General features: G+C 38.1%; 1 protein-coding gene across 3 annotated transcripts in view; it reads left to right on the top strand.

Annotated features, from left to right (window-relative positions):
* The first annotated feature begins 552 nt into the window (after positions 1-552).
* NIPBL (NIPBL cohesin loading factor) overlaps positions 553-10,738 on the top strand; it is a 206,014-nt gene continuing 195,828 nt past the window's right edge. For all 3 annotated transcript variants that reach the window (XM_070357633.1, XM_014481879.2, XM_070357631.1), the window contains exon 1: positions 553-861. The gene's annotated coding sequence lies outside the window, so the exon portion shown is untranslated. The remainder of the gene's footprint in view (positions 862-10,738) is intronic.

Here is a 10,738-nt window from a genome sequence, read left to right as displayed (position 1 = left end):
GAGAGCTAATGACGAGCAGCTGGGGCGGCGTGCGTGGCCTGCGAGCCGGTCCGGGCCTGAGCGCCCCCCACGCACACGACCACCACCGAGGCTCAGGGCCCGCTCCGGCCGGCCTCCAGGAAAATAAAGACCGAGAAGACCCGGCCCGCCCGTGCCACAGCGAGAACGCCGCTCCGTAGGATCGACACTAAAAGGCAGCGTCCACAGCCGCCCCGACGAGAAGGGCGCGGAGGAGAGGCCCCCGCCGCCTCGCTGCCGGGCGCCTCCGGGCCCCAGGTGCGGTGCGGAGCTGAGCGGCGCGGGCTGTGCAGTGCGGCGCGGCCGAAGACGCGAGCCCAAGTGGCGGCGGCGGCGCGGCGGTGGCGGAAGTGGAGTGGGGAAGAGGGGGTGGTTGTTAGTGTTTGGCGCCGGCGGAGGGAGTCATTCCTGCAGCTGCACTTCCGGTCGGCATTTTGTTCTGAGAGGGAGAGACGGAACGAGAGAGAGACACACACAGGGCTCCTTCCCCCCCCGCCCTCCCCCCCCTCCCTCCGTCGGTACCGACTCACCCGACACCACCAAGCCGCAGGGAGGGACGCCCCCGCCGACTGGAGGATTGGTTCCCGGGCCGGCGGCGATGCCCCCCCGGTAGCTCGGGCCCCTGGTCGGGTGTTTGTGAGTGTTTCTATGTGGGAGAAGGAGGAGGAGGAGGAAGAAGAAGCAGCGATTTGTCTTCTCGGCTGGTCTCCCCCCGGCTCTACATGTTCCCCGCACTGAGGAGACGGAAGAGGAGCCGTAGCCACCCCCCCTCCCGGCCCGGATTATAGTCTCTCGCCACAGCGGCCTCGGCCTCCCCTTGGATTCAGACGCCGATTCGCCCAGGTAAATTCCTGCTCTTTATTTCGGCGGCGGCGGCGGCGGCGCCAGGTCCTCAGCGTCTCTCCTCCTCGCTCCCCTCCCCGCCGTTTCCTTAGCGGCCCCAGGTCTCCTCCACGGGCGAGTCTAGAGTTCGCTCCTCTCTGGTGGCAGCCGCCCTGGGTGGCGGTGGTTTTGTACCCTCTCCCGGCCGGCTCCGGTGGCGGGGACTGGGCTCCTGCCGGGCGGCCGGGGAGGCGTAGGCCCGGCGGAGAGTGCAGGCCGCGGGCCAGCGGAATCTACTTGAGCTCGGGGATTAGGAGAGCTCCGGGCTGAGCGGAGCTACCGCTGGTCGGTGACAGGCCTCGCCCGGGAGAAGAGCTGTAGCTAGCGAGGAGGCGGAAACAATACAACTAACAGCAAATGTGCCCTGACCGTCCCCATATTTACAACTTTCCTGGTCCGGGAGTGGGGAACGTCCCAGTGAAACAAACAACCCCCCTTCTTCCCCCTGTGACCCCATGAAGGGAGGAAGTAGTTTCAGTTAGTGAGACAAATGTAAATACTCAGACACGGATCCAGTGGTAATTCTTTTCCCGTGTAAAACTTGTTTGGACGTTGGAAAGTTAATAAAGACTCATTTTCTTTTTAAGGAGAATTAAATCGTCCACATGAATATTTAATAGAGAAAACCATAGTATAGTAGACACTGCATATGACCCCCACCCACGCAAAGCGCTTTTATGTTGTTGTTTGACAGTGTGTTGCACATGGACTTTTTATTCAGAGACAAGTATAAAGTACTTGACAGGTTTACCCTGCCACTTTATATTTGTGTGCGTTATATAAGGACAGTTTTAAATGATTGTACGTGAAACACTCAGGTACTTCCTGATCTAAACGTGTAGAAGCTTAAAAAGGTTTTTAAGTGTTCTGAGAATTGCGGTGAGATACAAGTACATCCAATTTTCTTTAAAAGGACAGAAATGAAGTTATGCTTAAAATCCCTGGGAGGTTAAAAAAAAAATGTGGAAGGTGCCATCCTTTCATGTCAGGGCAGATCTTCTTGAGGTCCCAGGATTGTCATTGGCTGTTTGTGCCCATGATGTTTGACTGTGTAATGAGAGAGGTGTCATTTTAATAGGTCAAATGTATCTGTAAATGCTGGAGAAAAATATCAATTTTATCTTAAATTCTAGCTCACAAGTAAGTTAAGTGCTTGGAGCTTGTTTGTGGAGGCGTTGATAATGTAAGTTGGTATAAGGGAAAAGCCAGTTTAAAAGTCCTCAGCCATACAAGTTGCATAGAAAAATAATTGTTCCTGGGTTATTCTGTTTTGATACTTTGTCTCATATTCACTGAAGGTAAACTTTCATTGGTTAAAATGAAGCAACACTGATCAACAAAGTCCCTTGTTTTATTAGTGAGTGTTACGTTGGTTCAAATTTTTTGCATCTCATTAAGTTATGTCATCGTAGAATAAGTAACTTTTCTGAAGGTGATTTTTGAGTTTAGCCTTATGCTTAAAGTAAATTGTTCCACATTTCCTGCAAACGTATGGATAAATGTTAGAAAGAGTGAAGTTAATATAGCTGTCACGTACTAGGCATGTTTTTAATGCTATAAATCCGTGTAGTAGTCAGTAGCGTGTCCGTGATTTGTATTGGTCAGGGAGCAGTTTGAATTTTAAAAAGCCTGAAGCTCCTGCTGAGCCCCAATCCCGGCCTCCCTCCCTCCCACTAATCTCCCATTCCTGTCTTTGTGCTGCCTGCTCCTGTTAGACACTGTTTGCTACAGGGCCTCAGGCCTACACTGGGTGGGGGGCACGCGAATGGGGACTGGGGAAGAGTTTCGGGGGGAGAGGAGAATACGGAAGGTAGGAACAGTTCGTTTCTTAAGCGGAGGATTTGAGGGTGAGGGGGCGGGGTAAGGGCTTCAATATTAATGTTGAAAAAGGCCCTGATAAGAACCTGTGATTGTCTTTACAACTTTATTTAAATAAAATACAGAGATGTATGTCAAGGGATGAACATCCTTCAATTAAAGGTAATGGAAAGTGGAGTTCTGCTTGCTTAGTTTTCATCAACAGGAAAAACTTATCTTTCGCATTTTATAGTTATAAAGGGAGCTTTCTTACACGTTTGAATCAGTATGTCATACTGATTGATTTTTTTGTTGTTACTTTGGCATTATAGTGAATTAGTTCTTATTAGACCTTATTTTCCTAATTCTACATATTTGGTAATCAGTAAGTAATACAGGTTGTATGATACCTTTCATTCAGATAGCATAAATACTTCTTTTAAGTAGGTTGAAAATATTTTGTTTGGTCCAAACCAGTTAAATAGGTTATTTTTAAAGGAGAAGATATTGCGAAACTTTAGTAAAACCTAAACTTGAACTTTACATTCTTGATAACTTAGTTGGAAAGAATAATTTGTTTCCCTAGAGATTATGAATAGTCTGCTGTACTCTCCTGTATTGGTTGGAATACTCACCAGGGCTAATCTTGTATTTCTTTTTTTTTTTTTTAATTCAGCAGAAGGAAACAGCTCTAAGTATTCCACAGATCTTACAGTGCTAGTTATATTATTTGGGTAAATACTTTATGGTATACCTAGAGGAAATTTCAGCAGTATGGTTTATTGTTTCTTTTGAGTCTGCAAAGTTACTAGTAACTTACAATAATTACTTGAAAAGAAAATAGTTTTGAAGTATATCATGAAAGTCTAGTAAATCAAGTTAAAGTTGAATAGTAAATAATTACTTCTAGTATTTTGAGATGAGTGTATCGGATGTTTCCTTTTGAAAGCCATTCAACAAATTTGTTTACTATAGTTGTTCGAAAGCTTTTTGAACCTGTGCTAGGGATCATTATAATACTGTCCACCTTTAAGAAGAAAAGACTTGTATTTGAAGAAATTTCAATTTCTCTTTGAGGATGAAAAGTGCGAGTTTTCAGTATGGTAGTAAACTTAGTTTTGGTTTTCTGCATAATGATCATTATTGAATCTCAAAAATAATATGAGCAAAGCTGTACCAATTCAGATGTGAAGCTTTCTTTCTTTGGAGCCAGGCTACCCAACTTAAACATGTATTTTCTAAGACTTCCTGAACTAATTACATATTTAATTTTTTGGTAACCAGTTCACCATCAAACTGCTGTCTAAACATTTGAACACATCTGTGTTATATTTTGGTATGCTCTATGGTAGTATTTTTACTCTCCCAAAATAAGATGTAAACATTAATAATAAAAAGTAGATAAAAACTAAAGAATTTGGGTTTTACACAGTTTCATTTAAATTTCCCCACTCCATTGCTTATCAGGAAAAGCATACTTTGTAAGTAATTCTGAAATTTTTAAGATGATGTAAGATTTCAGTTTTATATAAAGTGATTGAGAAGACTGAGTTAAATAAAAATTCTTTTCATACATGTGTAACTTCAGTTCTGTTTATCATGTTTATTTGCTATAAAATGAATAGGAAATTACTGACTAGTAACTAAGTGGTTAGTTGACATGTTTAATATCCTGAGATACTAAGTTGGCTTTGGTGGTAATGTATGGTCTCATATAGCTTTTAAAAATCATTTTAAAATATACTTTTAGAAGGAAGTTCTTTTCCTATTTTTAGCAGTTGTCAGTAATTATTCTTTGTATTTTTAAATTAGTTCTTTTTCAAGGTGACCTGAGTTCATTCATAAATATTCTCATTCCTCTGCAAGATGAATGACCAGTGTGGTTTCAACTTTTTGATGAAAAAACTCAGAGGCCACGTGATTTGTGTAGATTCACTTAGTGACTCAGTGGGAGATTAGGGTATTCTCTGACTCTTAATAGTTTCTTATTAGATTATGTTGCTTTAAGTAACGTGTGAGCTTTGGTCATGAAGCTAGGTATTGCTCAGTGCTGACACTGATCCCATCTGTGAATTTTTTTTTTTTTTTTCCAATTATCTGAGTCCAAGGTGCTTTTCTCATCTCCATAGAGAGATATGATACCTGTCTTTTGGTTGTATTTTCCTGGTATGAAAATAGTACTTTTCTGTTAGGTATCTTCCCTTTGTGTATATATGTTTGCTGTTTGAGTGGTTGAGTTTATTTACATATGTCTCTCTTCAGGAGTGTAAGTGAATTGACTATATTTGTAGTGAATAATGACTCCTTAAAGTTCTGTTTTTATTCAATTTTTTAATGACTAGAGTGGAATATTAGCATTTTTAGTTGATTTAAAAGCAATTTTAAGCATCAAATCTGGAGTCAATTTTAATGAATTGAGTTTTGTCAGATTGCATTATATTTTAAGGCAGGTTCCTTTCTATTCCCAAAGTGATTTACTAGGAGAGATCATTTGTTGATACAGAATTGCCCACTGGATAAGATTTTGAGGGCTTTTTATTTGCCAGGAATTGTGTTACACGTGGGTGATCCCACTCTAATTCTTCTAACAAGCTCGTGAAATAGAAACAGTTATCACCCACCATTTACAGATGAAGAAACTGAGGCTAGAAATGTCAGAAAATTGTCTGTTGTCTTATAATTACTCTAATTGGCCTGATTTATATTGTTTTTAAGGATTTAGGATTCCACATTTCTAGTTTTAGTAAATTCTTAATATTATTCTTTAGTTCCTCAGTTAATTCAATACTTTAAAGTCATGTAGTCAAGGAAATTATATACTGTAGGCAAAGAACTAAAATAAAATCAGACTGTATATGCTATATACATTAATAGTAATTTCAATAATTTTGAAATCAACAAATCTTTACTGCCTTATATTTTCATTTTGAGTTTGTTAATGTCTCAATTTTTTACTTTTAAGTTTTTTATATTGAATTGAAATTGTCAAAGCATCTTTCTAGAAAGAGAAAATTGAGCTGTAGAGTGCGTTTATTCATAGAAATATATATGATCAATTGTATCACAGTATATGAATCTATAAATAAGTATGACTCGTACTATTAAAAAATTCTAGTATTTGTCTAGCCAAAGAATGTGGATCCTTTTGAAGTTCTCAACTTGGGAAGTTGTGCACTCACTCCAGAGCTTTTGTCATTACATACAGTTTTAGGAGGATTCCTTTAGTAAATAACTTTATAGACTTTGAAGTAGTCTTTTTCTTGTCTTTAATGGCAAATATTTATCTTCAGGGGTGAATTTGAGTTTTAGAAATAGTAAAAAAAGTAATTTAGAACTTCATGTAGGAAAACGAAGATTTAAGATCTTTTTTTGTTTCAGGCACTGTGTCAGTGCCTTACATTTGTCATATGTAGTATTACTGAGTGAATCCCATGTGCCAACGACTGTGCCAGGCACTTTATATGGATTTTCTCAATTCTTTAAGGTACAGTATGAGTTTGGTTATATTTATTACCCTAAGATATATGAGAAAACTGAGGTACAGAATGATTAAGTGACTAAGGTCACACAGCTGACAAGTGGCAGAAAGTGGGGAAAGGACTCAAGTTGATGCTTTACCCATTAGCCTTAACCACTACACTGTTTATCATGATTTTTTGAACCTCCCAACTATCCAATGAGGTTAGTGATAATGTTCTCATTTTACAAACAAGGAAGTTGAAGCTCATCATGTTTAATAATTTGTCCAAGGTGGCAAATCTAACAGGTATTAAAGATAGGATCCCACTCAGATGTGTCTTGATTCTAAAACATCTGTTCATTCCATTCTACCATGCTGCCTTTTCAAGATTTATAATACTTCTTTTTGTCTGTTATTTCTTGATAAAAAAGGTAGGCTTGGTTATAAAGTAGTGAAACTTGTTTTTCTTGTGTAGCTTATAAAGAGATCCTGAAGATAATTAGAAAAGAGGAATTCTAAAATTTTTTGGTCAGTTATAGCTGATTCATTACTTGATAAAGTTTTTAAAACATACCATATAAAATATGCAAGATGTTTCCATGTATAAATATGTATTTAAATAGAATATTGATGTTTAAATATAATGCATGCTATACTTTTTGAAAATGTAGAAAAGCCACATTTATTTTTTGTGGAAAAGCCACAATATTTATTTTTACAGTATTGTGATTCTTGAATTATTTCTTATCAAAATGTTAAGCATTAAAAAGTGTTCTCAAGAATACATTAAATTTTCAACATAATTGATGTAGGGTTTTTTTTTTTTGACATCTTACATATGCACAGCATGTCATTTAACATAATATACCAGACTCTTAAAATTTTTTTTTGTATGTATTTACCTTTTGGCAGAAAGGAAAAACTTTTTCAGGATGCAAAAACATGGAATTGGTAACATTTATTTGTTAAAGTACTTTGGTATACTTTTACCTCTCCTGAGAAATTTGGAAGCATTGACATAATTTTGAAATAAGTGGATTCCTTTTTGTTAGAGTGAGCTTATTTGGGTCATCTGTACTTCTCAGTTCTTTAGTTTTGTGCCAGTGAAATGCATATGTACTTTATGAGTACTGTTTTTTTTAAATAGTCATTGGTTCTAGATACCTCAAAAACTAGCAGTGCTTGAAACACTAATGGAATTATTAAAACTCAAACTAGAGTTTACTCTAAAAATACCAATTTTATAATGATGTGTTTAATTTTTTGGTTAACTAACATGGTCTTGAAATTAATCCTAGTAAAGAAATACATCACTGAGTTTTCTCAACATTGCTATTTGACAACTCTTTCAAGATTTTATTTTTTTCTTTTGTTTTTTGTTTTGCTTAGTTTTCCCCTATATTTGTTATGTTTTATTTTTTTAATTGAAGTATAGTTGATTTACAATATTGTTAATTTTACATATATAGCATATTGATTTTCAGTATTTTTGCAGATTATATTCCATTGTGGGTTATTATAAGATATAATTCCTGGGTGTAATTCCCTGTGCTATCTCATATACCTTGTTGCTTATCTATTTTAACCCTTTCAGGAGTTTAAAATCTACTTTTCGTTTTCTTTGTGTGATAGGATTATGGGTTGCCAGTTTCTGTCTAAAGAAATTGATGATCTGAGTGTAGTCTATATGTAATTTAGTTTTTCTTTGGTAATGATCAAATTGAAATGTTACCTGGGTATATAATGGGCCTAACTCCCATTAAAAAAAATACTATTCTTAAAAAAAAAAATTGATGCACATAACATGATGCTTTTTCCTAGGGTTCTGCCTATGTCTTAGAAAATTCTTAAGGTGGAAAGTTGAAATGTAATGGCCTAAATGCTACTTTTACCATTTTTTCCCTTTGAAAAAAGGATTAAAAATCCAACATTTATGCCATAACCTACTGCAAGTTACTTCAGGTTATCCTGTAAGACATATATGACATATGCTTTTTATTTAAATCTATTAATATTCTCTTTCCCTCTGCTGTGTATCTCTTTCTCTTTCTGTCAGTGTCTATTTAATCTGTGTCTCCTCCTAAGCAAATTTTTACATGGCTTGGTGAATATAGTTGGTATTATTAATGTTTATGAAACCTGCTGCTGCTGCTGCGCTGCTGCTAAGTCGCTTCAGTCGTGTCTGACTCTCTGCAACCCCATAGACGGCAGCCCACCAGGCTCCCCCGTCCCTGGGATTCTCCAGGCAAGAACACTGGAGTGGGTTGCCATTTCAGTTTAAAAGGCCTCAGATTCAGATATCTTCGTAAGTTCAGAATATTGCTGGTGAAAAAGCATTTTGATACTAACTGGAAAATGTATATTTGTGTTAGCATTCTTACTTCATTCTAGAGATATGGTACTTCTCAAAACATCAGCTCAGTGACCAGAAGTTTTTTTTTAAGGAGAAAGCAAACTTTTTTGTGAAAGTTTCCTTGGTCATTTAATTTAATAGCATCTGTCAGTTTATTACTTATATTTCTTGATAAAATAATTTGTTCCTATGTCTTCAGTCATACTAAACCATCAGCTCTATGCAAGCAAGAAGACTATTATTTCCATCTTTATGCCTGTAACACCATCACAGTGCTTGTCCTGTGTTGTAGGTATTCATTACATTTTTGTTGAATCAATTAATTAGAATTAAACTGTATGATAGTGTTTACATACATCCCAATCAATCCATATGAAACATATATAAAGGAAAACCTAAAAGTTCTTTTTTTGGCTGTTAGGATTGTAAAACATAGGAAAGGGCTTTTGTTTTGCTCCCCTGGGTAGCAGAATTGCAAGTAAGATAACTGCGATTTATTGTAAGAGGGAAAGTATCTAAATACCTTGTTTCAAGCTTAAGATTGGTTTATTGTAGTTTTTATTTCCTTTGCTAATTTAAATATTATATCTAATAACAATATAGATAAGTCAACTGTAATTAGAACAGAGCATTAAAAATGTTATTTAAATGAAATAATGATATGGTGACTTAATTTTTTTTAAGTAAGACATGTTCAGTTGCCAAGTTGTGTCCTACTCTTTGCGACCTCTGTCCTCCACTATCTCCTGGAATTTGCTCAAATTCATGTCCATTGAGTCGGTGATGCTATCAAACCATCTCATCCTCTGTCTCAGTTAGGCTTATTCAGGTATCAGTCAGTTCAGTTGAGTTCAGTCGCTCAGTCGTGTCTGACTCTTTGTGACCCCATGAATCGCAGCACACCAGGCCTCCCTGTCCATCACCAACTCCCGGGGTTCACTCAGACTCACGTCCACTGAGTCAGTGATGCCCTCCAACCATCTCATCCTCTGTTGTCCCCTTCTCCTCCTGCCCCCAGTCCCTCCCAGCATCAGAGTCTTTTCCAATGAATCAACTCTTCGCATGAGGTGGCCAAAGTACTGGAGTTTCAGCTTCAGCATTTACACAATAAAATTCACTATTGCTGCTGTACAGTTTGAGTTTTGAGAAACATTATCTTGCAACTACTACCTTTAGTAGAGACATAATATTTTCATCACCTCTAGCAGTTCCCTTATATCTTTTTGTGATCAATATCTCACCCCTACTCTAATTCCTGGCAGCCAGATCTAAATTCCTGTTCCTATAGTTATATATTCTCTAGACTGTCACATAAGCGGAATCATACACATGTAGGCTTCTGTGTCTGGTTTCTTTCTCTTAGCATAAAGCTTTTGAGATCCATCCATGTTGTTGCATGTATTAATAGTTCGTTGGTAACTGAGTTTTGAAATTGAATTTAATGTACTCTACAACTTTGGTACTACCTTATTGAAAAATACTTCGAACAGTTTTAGATATTTGTCTCAGATCTTGCAGCTGCTTTGTTATTGGACACAATCTTACTTTCCCATATTTACCCCTCAGATGGTATAGAATCTGCCTGCAGTGCCGGAGACCTAGGTTCAATCCGTGGGTCAGGAAGATCCCTCAAGGAATCTTCTGCTCAAGGAAGCAGATGGCTACCAACTCCAGTAATCTTGCCTGGAGAAGTCCATGGACACAGGAACCTGGCGGGCTGCAGTTCATGGGGTCACGGACACAACTGAATGACTAACACTTTCACCCCTCAACACCAGAAATGTTGTGATTTACATTACTCTTGAGTGGCATTTATTTGTACTAGTTAATTCTCTTAGGTTAGATGCTCTACCAAGTAGGTAAAATAGACCTTGGCCTCTTTTTCATCATAATTAAAATAGGTAACTTCATGTATTTTAAACATAGCAGCACATAGCAACTGAAACAGTGGTGAGTTTACAGCCAGAAATTGAGTTTACATTTTGTTGGTTTCAGGTTTGTTGTTTAAACTAAAAATAGAGCATAGGTTATAGTGAAGAACGAGTCATTGCTTCTCTTCTAATGCTTAAAGTAGTGCTATTTACTGGAAGTTGGAGCAGATAATGGGAAAAGAAGGGTCATTTTATTTGACCACCTGTTTTGTTGCCCCTCACCCCTCACTTTTTGAAACAGCGTTCTCTCTTGGGTTCAGGGATATCATTCTCTCATTTGTAGATCTTTTTGCTAAC

The sequence above is a fragment of the Bos mutus genome, chromosome 20 (assembly GCF_027580195.1).
Source record: "Bos mutus isolate GX-2022 chromosome 20, NWIPB_WYAK_1.1, whole genome shotgun sequence".
NCBI classification, from domain to species: Eukaryota; Metazoa; Chordata; class Mammalia; order Artiodactyla; family Bovidae; genus Bos; species Bos mutus.
This window is presented reverse-complemented; position numbering and strand designations above follow the sequence as displayed.